Raw genomic sequence first — 18,913 nt, 5'->3', positions numbered from 1 at the left:
GCTCCTCACCTCAACAACAACTTCAAAAATAAATCGTCATTCTGTTCTTCAGGCGGGACTCCTGACCTCGGCAACAACTTTGAAAAATAAATCGCCATTCTGTTCTTCAGGCGGGGCTCCTGACTTCAAAAACAACTTCAAAAATAAATCGTCATTCCGTTCTTCAGGGGGGACTCCTGACCTCAACAACAACTTCAAAAAGTAAATCGCCATTTCGTTCTTCAGGGGGGGCTCCTGACCTCCAACAATAGCTTCGAAAAATAAATCGTCATTCCTTTCTTCAGGGGGGCTCTTGACCTCAACAACAACTTCGAAAATAAAGCGCCATTCCGTTCTTCAGGGGGGGCTCCTGATCTCAACAATCATTTTCCTTCTAACTTGAATTATCTTTCTTTAAAACTACTTTCCTCAAAACTTGTACTGTCTTCTCTGCGGACTGCTGGGGATAACATTTTTTCAAAAATATGTTATCTTACTCCTTCAAAGACTACTTCCCTCAAGACTGATGTTTCATTCCTCCGCAAACCGTTTCCTTTTGCAAAACTGGTCTTCCTCTTTTTTTCTCTTATGTTTCATTCCTCTGCAAACCATTTCCTTTTGCAAAGCTGGTCTTCCTCTTTTTCTTTTTTCTCTTACAAAAATTCTTTCTCTATTTATATTCTTCCTTCGAAGACTACCTTCCTTAAAACTCGTGTTATCTTCCTCCTGACATTGCTTTCTTTAAAGCTTGTTTTGCCTTCTCCCGAAAAACTGATGGGGATATCGCTTTTCACCAAACTTGTGTTAGACTTCTCGAAAATTTTCGAAATGAGCGAAAATTTTCTGCCCCAGTTTGACAATCTTTCTTGTGGCGCATCTTTCCGTCGTCAGTAATATTCCCTGTCCCTGCTTCAAATCAAAGAAAATTTGGTCAGTTTAAAACGTGGTGGTTGGTTGTGATACTCCTTCTGGGGATGCCATCAACCATTCTTCATTTATGCGTTGTCTGACCATCTTGAAGCTTGGTTGATACCTTCCGACCTTCTTGACGATTCCTTATACACAAACCTCTTAACCATTTTCCAGTTTCCTTATCTGATCTCACGTATTTTCATGACAGCCGATTTCACTTGAAGATCTTGCATGTTCATTGATTAACCACTCCCTCCATCGTCTGTGTTACTGAAATACCTTTTCTCGGTGCAGACCCAATATCTTCTTTTGCGGTACTGTCCGTGAACTTAGCATTTCCCCAACCTTTGAGTCTCCTATGAATTTCCCAATTATGTCCATTGCTTTCCGCGTTGTTCTTTCTTGATTTTCCGATGGCCTTGGCCTTATAACCCGTGATTTCTGCTGGGGATATCCTTCTTGACACTGGTCCATCCTTTTGTCAATCTCATCATAGAATATACCCTTGGTTCAACCCCCTAGCCCTCTTTTTGTTGCAATGTCCCTGAATTGATATGTACCACTCTTGGGTATTTTGTGCAAACCTCAAAACACGTTGACTATTACCAGCTCCTTGCGCTTGTTCTTTCCTGACTTATACCACTTTGACGTACTAGTCAGATCTCGTCTTGCATAATCGGAAAGCTGATGGCAAATTTTGAAATCATTTCTCGCTTGTTCTCACCAAGAGACTCAAGAAGAGGAAATGACAAAGGTAAAAGGAACAAAATAAAAGACAAAAGGAAAAGATGCCTCCTAACGAGAAAAATTACAAATTAAAACCTATCAGATGTGGATGCCAACTCCATTGGCCATGACATGCACATGTGGCCTATCCTTCGTTGTTAATCGCCTTTCACAATCTTCGTATAGTGCTTTCCTGTATGATTCTCAATCTTTATTCGACTTGTAGTGCCCGAAGGGTTTTCACTATCAAGCCTATCTCATTTTGTTTTTTCTCTCAACTTATAGCCACCTCAAGGTGCCCGTGAAGGTTTTCACCGATAAGACTCTCTCATTTTATTTTATCTTTTCAGCTGGGGATTTGGAGTGTTGCTGATATGACTCTCTCTGCTGGGGATTCTTTTCGGCTATCAATTCATTTCCAGTCCATAATCCTTTTCTCTGTTGGGAATCGGGGTGCTATCCCCGACTGCCGTTTGTATGACTTGGCATCTTTCGAAGACTAGTCAAAAGGTCTTTCTTTGGACCGTAACGTGTGGTTTTGGATATGGCTAGAAAGAAAGGGTATTAGCGGCTCAAAACGAATCAATTTGGGTTCAAAATTTACAATCTTCGGAATCAGATTCCTCTACATCCAACACAACTTCTGCCCCAGTTTCTTGCTTGGGGATTTTTTTTATTTTTTTCGTTACACTATGTTACACCCACACTATGCACACTATGACCGAGCCGTGAAGCGCCTACGTATCCTCTTTGAGGAATCAGGTCAAACGTAGTTCCCAATTCCTCTTTATATTTTTTTTACTTATTATTTTCTTTTCTTTTCTTTCTTTTTCTCATTTCTCCTTTCTCCTTTCTGTTTTGTTGTTTTGTTGTTTCTAATGTTTTCTTTTCCTTTTTCTTTTTCTTTTCTTTATCTTTCCTGCTTGTGTTTTCTAATCCTTGCTACTGATTCCGAACGAGGGGTATGAAATAAAACCAATAAGGCTCAAAGGGTTAAAGAAGGATAAAGTGTTTAGATAGAAGAATAAAATGCCTTCGTCATTCTAATCTTCAAAACATGCCAAGCACAAACAACAGAATTAAACATTCGCCACATCTTCTGATTGTGCCGGACTTGATAACCATGCCCACACACTCGCCTTTTCATTTTTCATTTTTAAAGCACCGTTGGGCAATACTCTCACCTTGTTACCGTGAACGGCCCCCTTGTCAATATGGCTAACTTGCTTTTATAGTTTTTCTTTATGTTTTACTTGCCCCAGTTTCACGTGGCTCGGGCTTCAAAGGATCTCAAGCTGTTCCTATTTCCCTTAAGTGTCCCGATCATCCCCCAATGGCTTTATAATTAACTCTTAAGATTAGGCCCAAACTGTGCGTGCATGTCATGTCACTAGAATTGGCGTTTGAACAAGGACAAAACAAAAGGATAAAAAGAACTAAACAAAGAAAATGACTGGAGGTAACAAAAGACCGGAATTTGCATTAGACAAGCGGTGAAACGGTTCGTATAACGAAACAAGCAAAACAACTGGGGTACAACCTTGGAACAAACCTAAAACAATCATGGACAAAACTAAACAAACCACTATGACAAAAATGGAAGGATAAGAGGGTTTGACACAAGACAATGTCCGGATTACCACCCTGCAAATAACCCGGACAACAGAAATGATAACAAAATGAACCACCAAAACTCCTCCCTGACCAACCAAGAAAGGGAGCATCTTTCCAATTGCCCAGCTCGACATCTTAACCACTGAATTCGGCATCAATCATTACTAGGATCTCCACCAACTTCCATCTCATTGTTCTTAACAAATTGCTTTTGGGTTCCCTTTGCGGGCTCGTTCTTAAGAGCAACCTCTGATAGCATTGACAACTTTGCAGCGCGCGGACCTCCGAGGATCTCAGAAGAATCCTCATATTCCTTTTCAAAACAAGTCATATTCAACATATGCATCTCATTACGAATAGGCGACGGACTTTGGCTAGTGTCTGTTGCATCTGGATTTTGCATGACAATGTCACCTGCATCAACAAGCTTCTGAATTGCTTTCTTCAGCTTCCAACACTTCTCTGTGTCATGCCCCGGGCATCTGAGCAATATGCGCACCTTCGAGAAAAATCAAGCTTCTTTGACAGATAGTTTGGTATTTTTATATGAATCGGCTTCAGCATGTCCAATTGCTTCAACTTTTGGAACAAACTGACATATGATTCTCCAACAGGGGTGAAAGCCTTTTCTTTTTTCAGCAACCTCTCCTTCTTAAATGCTTGATTGGGCCGAAAACCTGATCTAGAGGGCTTTCGGTAGGCTTGTAAGGGTGGATAGGCATTTTGTGGAGCTGGGTACTGGGAAAGTGAAGCATGTTTTTGGGAGTCCCGTGGAGAGAAGTAGCGTTGGGGAGGGGAGTAGCGCTGGGAGAATATAGTTAGACGACGAGTGATGAAGCTACTCGGGTGGCTGGGGAAGCTGTTATAGGTGGGTAGATATGGAGAGTATGAGGGATCATCCGTCATTGTGTTAGGTGCTTGGGTAAGGACAGAGTTCGAGATGCTAGGCGGTGGCGGGGGTGGTGCTTTCCCAGTCGTCCATGCTCGATACATGTCTGCCACATGCTGTCTCAACATTCTTACCTCTTCTACCAACCCGTAGTCCTGTTCAACCAACCGCTTTTGGGCATCCGTACCAGCCCACTCAGTTTCGTTGTTCTCTGCCATTGTCTTTTGCCTTTGTGTTGCAGGGAAGCGTTACTTTCATGACCACAACCAACCACCTTTCTAAAGATTGAAAAGGAACAAAATGGAAGCAACATGTTAGCGGTAGGGTTTTCAACAGATAAGAAAACACACATTTAAGGACGCAATGCAACTAGGCAATTAACCCTTTCTATCATGCATTTGCTTTGGTTATGTGCGTCATTCCGGCTTCTTGTAATTGTGCTCCCCCTTTTTTTTCTTTTTTTTAATGGTGATCGAACCTGATGTGGGTTGCCTACGTATCATGTGGGAACATGAATCAGATCTTGCGTAGTTCTGCCACATAAAAGGTAAACAACAATAAAACATTTTTGGAATCACTTAAAGACGAATAACAGACTCGAAAGTCAAACGGCCCACATACTCTAATCAAAAGAAATACAAACTCAAGAAAAATAAAATGACAGATTCATTCCCCTATATGCCGATTTTAACCAAATGGCTGTTTTTGCAAATGTGGCCCCTTCCCAATTTCACATGAATTTTGAGGCCGGGAAGATTATTTTATGACACTTCACAAACTTGTCCGTTCTTTTACGAAAATAGCCTTTTGACAACTGAAAGCTACTCTAAGGCTATCTCGGCAAGAACGGTTTAAGACACCGCCGAAGCTGGCTCGGCTTGAAAAATCTAAACGGTATTCTTGACCACTGACTCTTTTTCTTATTATTTTTCAAATTCAAATAAAATACCGGGTTTTGCCAACGCGGCCTTTTAGCACCTTGGGGACGAAGATTTTAAGGCTGCTTTAGCTAACCGACCAAAATCCTAAAAACATGACCAAAGGTGGCCGTTTATGCAAAGTCAGCCTTCCAGCGTCCTTTTTGGGAACATTCAGCTATTTCTGACAAAAACAACATCACCCAACTCTATGACTATAAATTTTTGACATTTTTTGGCTATTTTTGCAAAAGGGGAGGTTGGACCCGATGAGGGCTGCCTACGTATCTCACATCCTGTGAGAATCAAACCAGCGTAGTTCTGGCCGATCAGGAATAAAGGAAATAAACTAACTTTTTTTTTCGAATAAAATACTTACGAAGAAGAAAGAAAATATTTTTGGATTTTGATTTGTTTGTTTTTGGAAAAAAAAGACGTCTAAAGAAATATTTTTTTGAATTTTAACTTCTTCTTTTTTTTTTTTTGGAAATTTCGAAAAAACTTCTAAAGAAGAAAGGAAATATTTTTGGACTATTACTCTGAATTTATGAAAGAAATACTACAAAAGAAAAGAAAAATATTTTTGAATCTTGAATTTTCTTTTGAATTTTCAAACAAATATTTTGGATTTTGAGAGAGATTAAAAGGAAATATTTTTATATTTTTTTTTAAATTGAGGTTTAAAAGAAAGACTTTCTAAATAAGCGAGTAATTGAAAATATTTTTTTGGATTTTTTTTTTTGAATATGGTGGGCCGAAACCGAAGAGGTTTGCCTACGTATCTCACATCCGGTGAGAATCAGACCCGCGTAGTTCGGGCCACGACAATAAACTAATTTTGACAACAAGACTTGTTTAAACAAATTATACTAAGAAAAACATTTTTTTTTCATTTTCACAAAATTTTGGCAGAGTTTGCCGGTAACTCAGAATTATCTCTCTACACTGCTATATTTTTTTCTTTCTTTCTTTCTTTTTTTTCAATATTCCAGTATTTTCAGAAGCCGGTCAGCATGCAAGTCTGCAGCAAATAGATGCGTAAAACAAACAGGATGCAGCAGGATGGTCTTTTTTCATTTCATGTCGCTTGTCCTAGACGGACCCAACCCCTGTGTTGAGTTCCCTAAGTCAAGTGCACATGATGCAAATAAGCGTTCCTACTAGGGATCTGGCATGAGGTTTTGTTATACTAGGTTTATCCTGGGTGTTTGTTCTAGACCTGGCTTACCCGAGCGGACAACTCGAGCCGAGGATGGGAACTGCGTACCGGTAACCAAAAAATCATCCGGTTTTGCAACTCCTCCGAATCCTCGTTCTATTTTGGGATATGACATTAACAGAAAGAAGTCACGACCAGCGTGTACTCCTCAAAAGAGAGAAGAGAGGGATTTCGTAGCAGTTTATATATACAGTTCAGATAATATCAAAGCGGTAAGAGCAACATTTTGCACATTTAGGCTAAAACACGTAATAAAATCAGATAATAAATAAAGTCAAATGATAACAATTCATCTAAGCTCGAATTCTGAACCCTGAACCAGAGATTCTGGGTTCGCTTCCCCAGCAGAGTCGCAAGAGCTGTCACACCTCCTTTTTCTGCCCGCGCCGCCGCAAAGAGGCGCGGAGGGGAGTTTTTCCAATTAAAGGACAATCGAAATAGGATTTTATTTAAAGATTCAGAGTCGCCACTTGGGAGATTTATGGTGTCCCAAGTCACCGTTTGAATCCCGAATCGAGGAAAAGAATGACTCTGTTTAATAGTCTGCGCACCAGAAATCCGGATAAGGAATTCTGTTAACCCGGGAGAAGGTGTTAAGCATTCCCGAGTTCCGTGGTTCTAGCACGGTCGCTCAACTGTCATATTCGGCTTGATTATCTGATTTTATACAATTATGAACCTATGTGCAAATTTTAACTGTTTTACCGCTTTTGTTATTATTTATTGAAAGAATTGCAACGTCGTGAGAATGCATCTCGAATTGCGCCACATAAATGTACCCGCAATTTTCGATACGTTGCAACTTCGTTGAGATTTGGATTTGGGTCACATAAATGTGCACCCGAGTTTAGGAAGATAACATTATTAAATACGCGCCTAAAGATACTAACGCGTTGTTATTTTGAGAAAAGCCGTAAAGTTCGCTATGTGGCCTATCTCGAAATCTAAGCATTTGAAATAATTGTCCGTTGAGGGCCCCGCAGTTTGTGTATTCTTGTTTGTCGAGGCTCGTCTCATTCAGTATTTTTTAAAGGAATTTGCAACGTCATGAAAATGCATCTCGAACCACGTCACAATCGATGTACCCGTGATTAACGACACATTTCGACTTCGTTGAGATTTGGATTTGGGTCACATAAATGTGCACCCGAGTTTAAGAGAGTAAATTATTTAAAGCGTGCCGGAAGTGACTTGCGCGTTGTTATCTTTTGGGGAAGGACGTGAAATTTTGCTAAACGGCCCATCCCTAAGTCTAAGCATTTTAAAAGAAATATTTATTGAGGGCCCCGCAATTTGTATTTTTTATTCGGCGAGGCTCATCTCATTTTTTATTCAATGATATCCTAAAGTGACTATGATTTTCTATTTATTGGTCTCTAAGAATAAAGAAAAATCCTAATCAATTAGCATTAAATGTTCGGGCTTCGAATTCAAGTCCGGGTCCAAACAAAAGTAAACACCTTCTAGTTTGAACCCGCTACCTAACTTAAGGTTCGCCTCCTGCCGTTGTAAATATTAACAAACCAACTACCGTTTCGATCCAATTCAACTTTAGCTTTATTCTATTAATTGGATTATTGGAGTTAATCTATGTGGAATACAAAGCCATTTTTTTGAGTTCTTTTTACGGTTTGTTAAAAAATGCATCAATGCTTAAAACTGACATCAAGCTAACATTAATCACTAACATTCGAGAACTAACATTAGTTACTAATATTATTTACATTGCTATTTAAAATGATGTTATTTACTCAAGTGAACTCGCGATTTCAGAATTAGACCTATTAAACCAACGTGCTGATTTTCATAAACTATTTGTGGCTATTTTGTGGCATAAACTATTTGAAGTTGTTTCACGACTACTGAACAAAAGAATTAAATACAGTATATTCCATAACTAGTAATCACCAACTAAGATTAATTACAATTGATGTTTCATGTTTGTAGAAATAGATTCAATCAGTCCGGTTTATGCATTTCAAAATCATTCCAATACATACTATGAAATATCAAATGAACTACTGCTTATACATTAAATTAAACACAAAGGAAACAGTTATTTTCAGAAATCCATTCCAACAACTCTTTACTTCCTTTCCTTTAAATTTGAGAGCTGTAGAATATGTACCTGGATAACGGAAATACAAGAAGATGAAGGAGTGGTCAGCAACAGTAATAGCCAGCAACAACCAGTAAACAGAACACCCAGTGACATATTTGAAAACCAACACGATTCCAGCACACTCAATGAAAACAGTAGCCAATAATCAATAGCAAACTCAGGAAGAACCAATTGAAACCCTTTTCAGTTTCTTCACTCTCCAAACACGGAACCTTTTAGGATTAAAAACCAACCTGCTTTCTTACCCTCAAATTACTAAACTTTTAAATGTTAAAAATCCAGCCTAAACTCTCTGAAAAACAAAGACTGAAAGAGAAAATGATTTTTTTCCTTTTCAAAAACCAGTCCCAAACTCTCTCCCAAAAAATCCTCCCCTCTAACTTGTGTCAAGCCCTCCTTATTTATAGCCAAACTTGAAGCACTTAAATTAATCTCACCATCTTCTCCCCATCCCCTTTTGAATCCTACTACTTAATGTTTTGTCCCTCACTATATTAAACAAATATATTAGTTCCCACTACCACATATCTTTTCTTTATTTAATTCTCTTATTGCCCCACTACCGCATGCTTTGTCCCCCACTATATTAAACAAATATATTAGTTCTCAATACCACATATCTTTTCCTTATTTAATTCCCTTATTGCCCCACTACCGCATGCTTTGTCCCCCACTATATTAAACAATGTATTAATTTTCACTACCACATGTCTTGTCCCCCACTATGTATTAAACAATGTATTAATTTAATATTATTAGTTCTTAGTGGACAGAACATTTTAATCCCGAAAATGCCCCTGAAAATACTGCAATTTACCATTCTACCCCCATCCCTTTCAATCTGTACCAAAACCATATCAGCTATAACCAATTCACCTAATCAACGATCCAATTAACAAACAAACTCTGAATAACAAATTCGCCCAAACAAACTCCTAATCGACAACGTTCATGAATTAACAACAGAGTCAGATTCATATCCGAACTTAAACGGGACAAACAAGTAGATTTAAATCACTAAACTCAACATCAGTTGAACTCAAACTAAATCAAACAACATCATAACAAAGATGAATGATTCAAACTAAATCAAAAACTAAAGACCAGCACATAAACACTCGACATTAAATCACTTGATGAAAAACTAACGAACTTTAAACAAAAATGAACATGAATTATCTCTAATACAAACAAAGACCTGGGTTCGAATTTAAACCAACCTATCGGAACACGAACATAATCATAGAAAGAAGAAAAGGAGTGGAAGATGAATTCACTAAATGAAAACTAAAAGAAAAGAGAACAGAAACCTACTAGTTTGAAGTCCGGGTTCGAATGGAACCTCGACGTACTGCCTCGATGTATGACTGAGCATGACCTCGAATGCATGACCTTGACGTACTGCCTGGAGATGGAGTTGGGGTTAGCAGCTGTGGCTTGGAGATGGAGGGGTCATTTTAGGACGATGGGGGTCACTGGTTGCCGACGGATTGTTTGGTTGCTTGCTGGAGCAGCAGCAGCAGTGGCTGACGAGGGGAGGCAATGTCATGGCAGTGGAGCTGGAGCTCGACGAAGAAGGTGAAGACGGGAGGCTGGGCTGGTGGTGGTTGAAGACGGGCCGCTGGTCGACGAGCTGCCGGTGAAGCTGCACGAAGGGAGCTTGGGCGTTTGGTTTGCTGGAGGTCGACGAGGCAGCGGAGATGAAGAAGAAGAAGAAGAAGAAGCAGCAACGTTTTGTCGTCGGCTTGGTGGTTGCTCAGAAGCGAGTTGGGGCTGGCTGGGGTGTTGGCCGTCGATGCAGACGAAGGAGAAGGCAGCCATGGTCGTTTGGGACGAGGGGTGAAGGGGACGACGGAGAGGGTAGTCATGGACATGGTGGACGTGAGAAGACTATTGGTGGTCAGCTGGAGGACGATGAAGAAGGGGGGTGGTTCGCTGGTTAAAGATGAATGGAGAGGGGGCGGGCAGCCATGGGAGGTGATGGTGGAGGGGTTGTTTAGGGAAGGAGAAGAAGGGGGGGCGGGTGTTTTTTTAGGGTTTTGGGGTAATGAAGAATGAAAAATGGGAAGGGGGGTAACTCGTTTGTTTATGGGGAGGACCGGGTCGGGTCGACCCGGTGGGGTTTTTTGGGTTGGATAAGGGGTTATTTGGTTTTGGGCCTGTGGTTTAAATTTGAAGAAAAGACCCAATCCGATTTTCTTCTTCTTTTCATTGCTTTTTTTTTCTTCTTTTATTTTTTCTTAAACTAAAACTAAATTCTAAAAATCCTAAATTATCCTATAGAACTAAATTAATTTATAAAAGTGTAAATTAATTTTTAATAACAATTAACACACAATTAAATAACAATTACGATAAAATCACACAATTTGGACATTAAATGCTAAAAATACAACGTACATTATTTTTATGATTTTTTTGTTCTTGTAAAACAAACTTGATTGCTCCTAATTGTAGAATCAAATCCTAAATGCAAATGCGACATATTTTTGTATTTTTTTTATTAATTTAACAAATAAACATACACGGATAAATACAAATAATTATCCAAAAATGCCACAAAATTCTCAAAATTGCACACAAAAGGAAAATTGTTTTATTTTGAATTTTTGGGAGTAATTCTCACATAGGGCAAAAATCACGTGCTTACAGTCCTAAGCTTCGCAAACACTATATATATGCAGCTTACACGCACCTATAAATAGTTCATAATTGAGTTTAAATCGGCAGACCTAACTTGACGAAACATCCGTAGAACTTTGTAAAAACGATCATAAAAGAGTCCGAAGATGATTACCTTGGAAAATCAAGTATAAAGTCTGAAGAACCAGCAAGAACAACAAATTACTATCTTCTTAAAATAGCTCCAAACACAGCTAATAGAAGGGGGAAACGATTGCAAGGCATAGAGATTGAGTTTTTAGGCACGGGGACAAACTTTAACGGTAGAAATTATTAAAAACGTACCTTAATCACTCAAGAACACCATGGAATCCTCTATTCAGCTCCCTCAATGTTTTGGGACGAAAATGAAATGTTTTGGGGTCTTACAAGTCGGATTTGCCGACTTATACCACCTGTTTGACCCGACTCGGTTCGCGACCCGGTTTCAGCCTAGATAGTCCGGGGTAAAACAGTCATAACTTTTTACTCCAATGTCCGTTTGATGTGAGGTGTTTTTGGTTGCGAACTAGACTTGTAGACCTTCGATTCTATAGGTTTTGGGTCCCATAACTCATTATATATTGAGAGAAATGATCTGATACATTTGACACAAAGTTTAGAAAAATTATTAGAGAAATTTACGATGACCTTTGCCGACCTTTATTTCGCAACTTGCTTGACTCCAAAACTTAACATATGACCCGTGTGATATTATAATATCTCATAACACACTATTCTTAGCATATTAGACACTCTTAGTCTTATCCCACAGGTGCAATTTAAATTTCTTATTCCGAGATAGCTATACGAAGCCTAGTAGTTGGAATCTTCAGAATTTGATTTATGCTCTGCAATGTAAAAAATATAGCCTCGCAAGCAACGTATTAGCGGAAAAAAAATGAAACCAAGGAATTGGCTTGACCCATTCGCGGACGAATGTTCTTAAGGGGGGAGACTGTGAGACCTCATGTGCTTTTTTTTCTCTTCTCTTATGTAATATAGGTAACGTGGCGTGGTTATATTAGGTATATAAGATTGGGTATAGCACATTGGGAAAATAAGACTAAAAATGTGTTATAATATCAAGGAACTAACTAAAGCTTTAGGTCAAAGGAATCTCTTAAACAAAGGTTCGTTGTTAAAGAAATGGCTCGGGTGGCACCCCGCGCGTTCGAAAGGGTTAAGTTAATTTACACATGTGGGATAAGACCAAGAGTGTCTAATATGCTAAGAATAATATGTTATGAGGTATTATAATATCACACCGGTCACATGCTAAGTTTTGGAATCAAGCAAGTTGCGAAATAAAGGTCGGCAAAAGTTATCGTAAATTTCTCTAATAAATTTTCTAAACTTTGGGTCAAATATATCAGATTATTTCTCCCAATATATAAAGAGTTATGGGAATCACAACCTACCGAATCGAAGGTCTACGAGTCTAGTTCACAACCAAAAAAACATCACATAATCCGACATCGAAGTAAAAGGTTATGACTGTTTTACCGCGGACTATCCAGGCTGAAACTGGGTCGTGAACCGGGTCGGGTCAAACAAGTAGTATAAGTCGGCAAACTCGACTTTTCAGACCTAAAAACATTTCATTTTCGTCCTAAAATAGTAAGAAAGCTGAAGAGAAGGTTCCATGGTGTTCTTGAGTGGTTAAGGTGCATTTTAAACGATTTCTACCGTTAAAATTTGTTCATGTGCCTAGAAACGCAATATCTACGCTTTGCAATCGTTTCCCCCTTCTATTAACTGTGTTTGGAGCTATTCTTGGAAGATAGGAATTTGTTGTTCTTGCTGGTTATTCAGGCTTTATACTTGGTTTTCCAAGGTAATCATCTTGGGACTCTTTTATGATCGTTTTTATAAAGTTCTACGGACGTTTCGTCAAGTTAGGGTCATATGGCAAATCTGCCAATTTAAACTCAATTATGAACTGTTTATAGGTGCGTATAAGCTGCATATATATAGAGTTTTCGAAGCTTAGGATGTAAGGAACAACTTTCGTGAAGGAACTATAGGCATTCAGACGTTCGTTGGAGAGGTATGTTAAGGCTAAACTCTGTCCTTCCTTTTTGCACGAATTCTGGGAAATTCCTAAGACGTCAAATGTGATATTTTACTATTCTATTGCTAGAAAGACCTTCTGTGAAAGGCATTGGGATCGTAGCTGAAGTATTTTCATGATGCTATTAGGTTGATATTCCACTCGTTCGGTTAAATAGGGTATTCGACATCTATATATGTCATTTGTTCGGCTTTCTTAACTATATGTCTATATTTGTGAATTCTTATTCGTCTTTGGGTTGTGTGACTAGAAAATAAAGGCATTTAATATTTGCGATCAGTCCTTCTCCCTTGTTAAAGTGTATCTTAAAATCTCTAAAGTGACACGCCGATTTCCAAAAATCTCAAATATAAATTTTATGTTTAAACTACTAAAACACTTGATTTTTGAAATACTTTCTTTTACTAAATATCAAGAAATCAGGTATAAGGACTAAGTGAAGTGCCTTAAGCTTTTTATGAACATCTTCAGAGTTAAGTTATCTTTCTAAAAGTCGAGTTAAGTTTTCAAGCTTATTTATTCAAAGAAAACATATGAGGTTCCACGAGACAATTGTATGCGATACGAAGGTGATTATGAGATCATGAGGATAAGAGTACCTATGGGCCAAGATTGGCTAAGTTCTTGTTATGGCCTATTATGTGCATTCAAAGTTCATATCATACATGGCATATTATGCATGGGCTTCGAGCTATAATCGGAGGTAAGAGGCCTATTTGCCCAAAAAACTATATATATATTGTATAGATGGACACATGTTGGCAATATGATACCGGTTAGCTACCGGAAGAGACCGCCATTGCTAGTATTTGGTTGGGTATGTCATGCATTTGCATCAATATATATGTATTCACGATATACAATTACACGAGCATACCATGCATATTTGATTACTATGAAGTCGGATGTCGGCCATAGAGGCTATCAGAGTTTCAGTGTTAGGTGGTATCTCTATTACTTTTTTTTTTACATCAGCTATGTATGATTCTACTGTCTGCCTTACATACCAGTACATTTTTATTCGTACTGATGTCATGTTGCCTGGGGACACTGCATTTTTGTTTCGTGCGTGCAGGTCCAGGTAGGGACTCTGATCGACCCCTCAACTAGAATTTTGGGGTTCAGCTGTGAGTTGATAAGCTCCACCTCTTCCTGGAGCTTTCATAGAATGGTTACTTTTGTTATACATTTTGGGTATAGTCGGGGCCTTTATCGACAGTGCTTATGACACTCTTAGAGGTTATTGTGGACACAGTATTCTGGTTTCTTTTTGTAGCTTTCAGTCTCCAGCACATAGGCTTGGCATGTATATATATGTGTGTAGGCATGTATGTGTCCAATCGCGGCCTCGTCGGCCAGCTAGTACTTTATTATTTTGGCTCGTTTACTTTTATTTATATGGCTTATTGTTATTAAGGTCATGACCTTAATGGTCCAGACTTAGTATTTCAGATGTTGTGCTGCCCGATCTGTTGGGCCCCCAGTTTAGTTAACTAGTATGTTTAGTGGCTAACTCGATCAAATACAGTATCGAGTGCCAGTCGTGCCTCCCCTAGTTTGGGGCGTGACAGAAAGGAAGCTGCTGTGTAAGCTGCTACTGCAAGCTGCTGTGTAAGCTACTACTGCAAGCTGCTGTGTAAGCTGCTACTACAAGTTGTTGTGTAAGCTGCTACTATACCAGATATGGATAATCTTCTACTGAGAGTAATGTTTATCCATAACGGAGTACTAAAAGGATAAGCTCATTGTACCAGGTATAGATAATCTTCTACTGGGGTAATGTTTATCCATAACAGAGTACTGAAAGAATAAACTCATTGTACCCGGTATTGATAATCTTCTACCGGGGGTAATGTTTATCCATAACGGAGTATCGAAAGGATAAACTTAGTATATCCGGTATGGATAATCTTCTACCGGGGGTAATATTTATCCATAATCGGGTACCGAAGTGATAAGCTTCTTCAGGAGGCTTATTTCCAATAGAGTACTAAACTGATAAACATATTTACGGCGGAGTTCCATATGGATAAGCTTCTTCAGGAAGCTTATTTACAACGAAGTACTAAATGACCATTCATAATATAATATATTTATAACACTTTTATTAAATTTGATTTTTAGCCATTAATTTTATTAAATCGCTCTTGGACAATGGTTTTTAAAGTACTACCCGATTAGAAGGCAAAGTCCCCACCCTTATTCAATGTTGTTGATTAAGGAGAATGAAGAGAAAGGGGTAGGTAATGGCTTTTATGGCTTTGTTACTGATCATAGGAACTAATCAGAAGTGTTGTTGAGTATTTTTCATCTTATATTTAATGCATGAATATTTGAGATTGTTCCCTAGCTATATGTGTTGTTCTCCACACCTTACAGATTTGAGTATGATAACTCTATTTAATGACATTTGAGCATTGACTTAGGTGGGTCAGTTTATTTGACTTTGACATGTCAAATAAATCAACAGTGATTGTGAAAGTAGTACGTAGTAGTAATTGGTGTTCCAGTGAGTGAGGTCACGTGGTTGACTGTGATGCATTTGGACTTGAAAAATGGCTCAACAATGCGAATTCTGTGTTTGTTTCTTTCTGCATATCTAATTCTGATAGCAATTTAGTCTATGGGTTCAGACTAGTCTCTTGTTTCATTAATTGGTTGTAGTATTGGTGTTGACTTGCACTACAAAAAATAATCTACTCGCATGTTTTGCATACAAGCTTTAATGGCTATAAGTGACATATATTATTCGTTTAATTTGTCACTTTTATGGTTAAATTACTTAATTTTGATGTTAATATTCAATGCTAACCAAAGATTTAACACTTGAAAGTTGAAACAGGAAGATAACTCTAAAAGATAAAAGACACGAGTCCACGCTGTACTTCTTTTTTCTTTTGCTTTGTTCCATTAATCCGTCCTGCAAAGTGATTTTCTCAAACACAACAATAACGACTAAACGTATGTTTCAAGTTCAATTTTGAACGAAGATGAAGCAAAAGGGCTAAAACGTTCATATTATTCTTACACTTCTTTTCTTGCAGGGGGAATAGAAATGCCAGAAATTCACATAATACCACCTCAAAGAATTCAAATGCGAAGAGGAGATGTATATATATATTTTGCTTTTGGCCAAATACATAGGCAACCCTCTAAATTTAGAGTCAATTACTCAAATGGTCACTCAACTATTCCAAATTATCTTCTAAAGTCACTTTTATTTCGTTTGTAATAATAAAGTCACTAAATTATGCCTATTGCATTCAGAAGGTCACTCAATTAGATATTTCAAATTTTGGATTGCTAATTACGTATTTTACCCTCTAAATTATAAACATTTATCTTCTTTTTATTTATTTTTTGAACTTTTTAGTATTAACAATAAAAATTCAAAAATTTATTTACACAATCCAGAATGAAAGAAAATAAATGATGTAAAATATATATTCCATGCACATAATATAAAAATAATTATTTAAATAAAAGTATTTTTATAATATACATTATATATTCTTGAAAATTATGCTCAATTATATTATTATATTTCTACCAACTTTCTGACGACACAAAGTTATGTCACCGGAAAGCAGAGGGACTAACTGTATAGGATAAAAATGCTATGTTAAGTCATGCATGGAATATATTTGGACTAATAGATGGATGGAGGGTAAATGTAAATTATTTACCAAACAATAGGGGTAGTTTAGGCCCTTTTCCGTTTATGTATTTGGCCTTTGCTTTTAATAGACCGGAGGTCTTTATAACGGAATTAGAATTTTTTTTTTGGTTTCCCCCATGTCCGGTACCCATATTGGGGTCTGACAAAATCCGGATTCGCACTGGGAAGTCCCACATTGAGATTTGAGAGTAAAACGCTCCCTAACAAAGGCGACTCCAAACTCAGGGACTCGAATCCGAGACCTGTGGTTAAGGATGAAGGAGTACTTACCACAATCCTTGTTGGTACGGAATTAGAATCTTATACCTAGATAGATTATGATGTATTTCGATTATGATTTGTAATTCCTATAATCATAAATATCGCAAGAACATAGACTAGAATAATTGTTGATGTTGATACATTCAAAATCAAGGGACAACTAAAACGTCAACATTTTAACCTCATTTTCCTTCAAAATACTGTACATCTGTGACGAGCATAAACTATAGTAACAACCACCGACACTAGCACTGTAAGGTCATGATTATCATGTTAAAATGAAGGGAAAAAAAAGTCTTTTTGAATGAACAAGTACATTTGGGCTGTGACACTTGGAATTTATAAACACCAAACGACTCAAATCATTGCATCCACCTCCATTGATGCATAATTTAAGCTCATTCTAATCCGCCATTTACTCCCTAATCTAATCATAATAATATATTCTCTGTCTTAGGCCAAAATAAACGAAGACAAAAAAAAAAATCTATACTATATTAAAAGCATGAAAGCCCTTAACGAAATGTCGTTCGCCTTTTTTACCTTCTAAAAATAAAGTTCATAGTAGACAAAATAGTCATTTAATTATTTCCCTAACATTTTGGACTTTGAAATCAACTAAAAATTTATTTATTAAATACTTCCTTATTTTAACTTACATACAAAATCCTAAATATGAGGACTCTTCCTAAATCCTTCTAAGTTTCCTAGTTTGTTTTTTAGCCATGCTAGGAACCGTTAGGCACTTTTTTTCCAAGCCTTTGCCCTTTTTGTTTTGATAGAAATAATTTAATCATTCTTGGTCTCTAACCTTAGATAGTTAACTATAATAAACTTCTATATTTGTCCAAATCCCCATCACGCATATTTATTTTTCAAGTCTTTAACCTTTTTGTTTTGTTATAAATAGTTTAAATTATGCTTGAACTTAAATAGTTTAATATAATAAAATTTCATCTTTGGTCAAATCCAAATTATACATAATTTTTACATCTTTTTAGTCTATTTCTGTCAGACTTATCGGCTAATTTGGTAACCAAAAGCGAAAAATAGGCAAAATAATTTTTTTAGCAAATTTTTATTTTGAATTTTGGTTTCTTCTCTCTCTGTTTATTGAAATGGAACGTTAACATTTTGATAGATTTAATTAAAACCGTCCCAAAATATTGGGGTAACTGTACATATCATCATTAAAGCATTAAAATCTATATCTATCTATCTATCTATCTATCTATCTATCTATCTATTTATCTATCTATACTATAGTAAAAGCATAAAGGTACTTAGCGAAATGTTATTCGCTTATTTTACCCGTTAAAAAAAGATTTTATACTAGACAAAAGTCATTTAATTATTTTTCTAATTTAAGGATTTTAAGATCACCTAAAATTTTATTATTATATTTTTCGTAATTAAACTAGGTAGGAAGGGACTTTAAAATCTGATAACACTTTTACCTTATATAGATTTCCTTATTTAAAGGGTATTAATATAGAGTTGTATTAAACTGTTCCTACGAGAATCTTAACTATGCAAAACGTGAGTTAGAAATTACGAACTCTCAAAACATATGATTTTTCTTACTATTTAAAAATCAAATTATTATTGGAAAAAATATAATTATTGTCAAATGTTTAAAAATTAGAATAAGCTAATATTTAGAATTTAAATTAATTAAAACTAACTTATTTCTTTTAATGTTGAGAACAAATAATTAATTTATTGAGTTAACTAATTAGCAAATCCAATTCAATCATTTTACAAATTTATCATATAAGAAAAGTTATTTGATAAATTGACAAAACACTTAATTTATTTTTATAAGAAGAGTATCGATGGTGAAAGAAATCATAAAATTAG

Source organism: Nicotiana tabacum, chromosome 7, assembly GCF_000715075.1.
Source record: "Nicotiana tabacum cultivar K326 chromosome 7, ASM71507v2, whole genome shotgun sequence".
Taxonomy (NCBI): domain Eukaryota; kingdom Viridiplantae; phylum Streptophyta; class Magnoliopsida; order Solanales; family Solanaceae; genus Nicotiana; species Nicotiana tabacum.
This window is presented reverse-complemented; position numbering follows the sequence as displayed.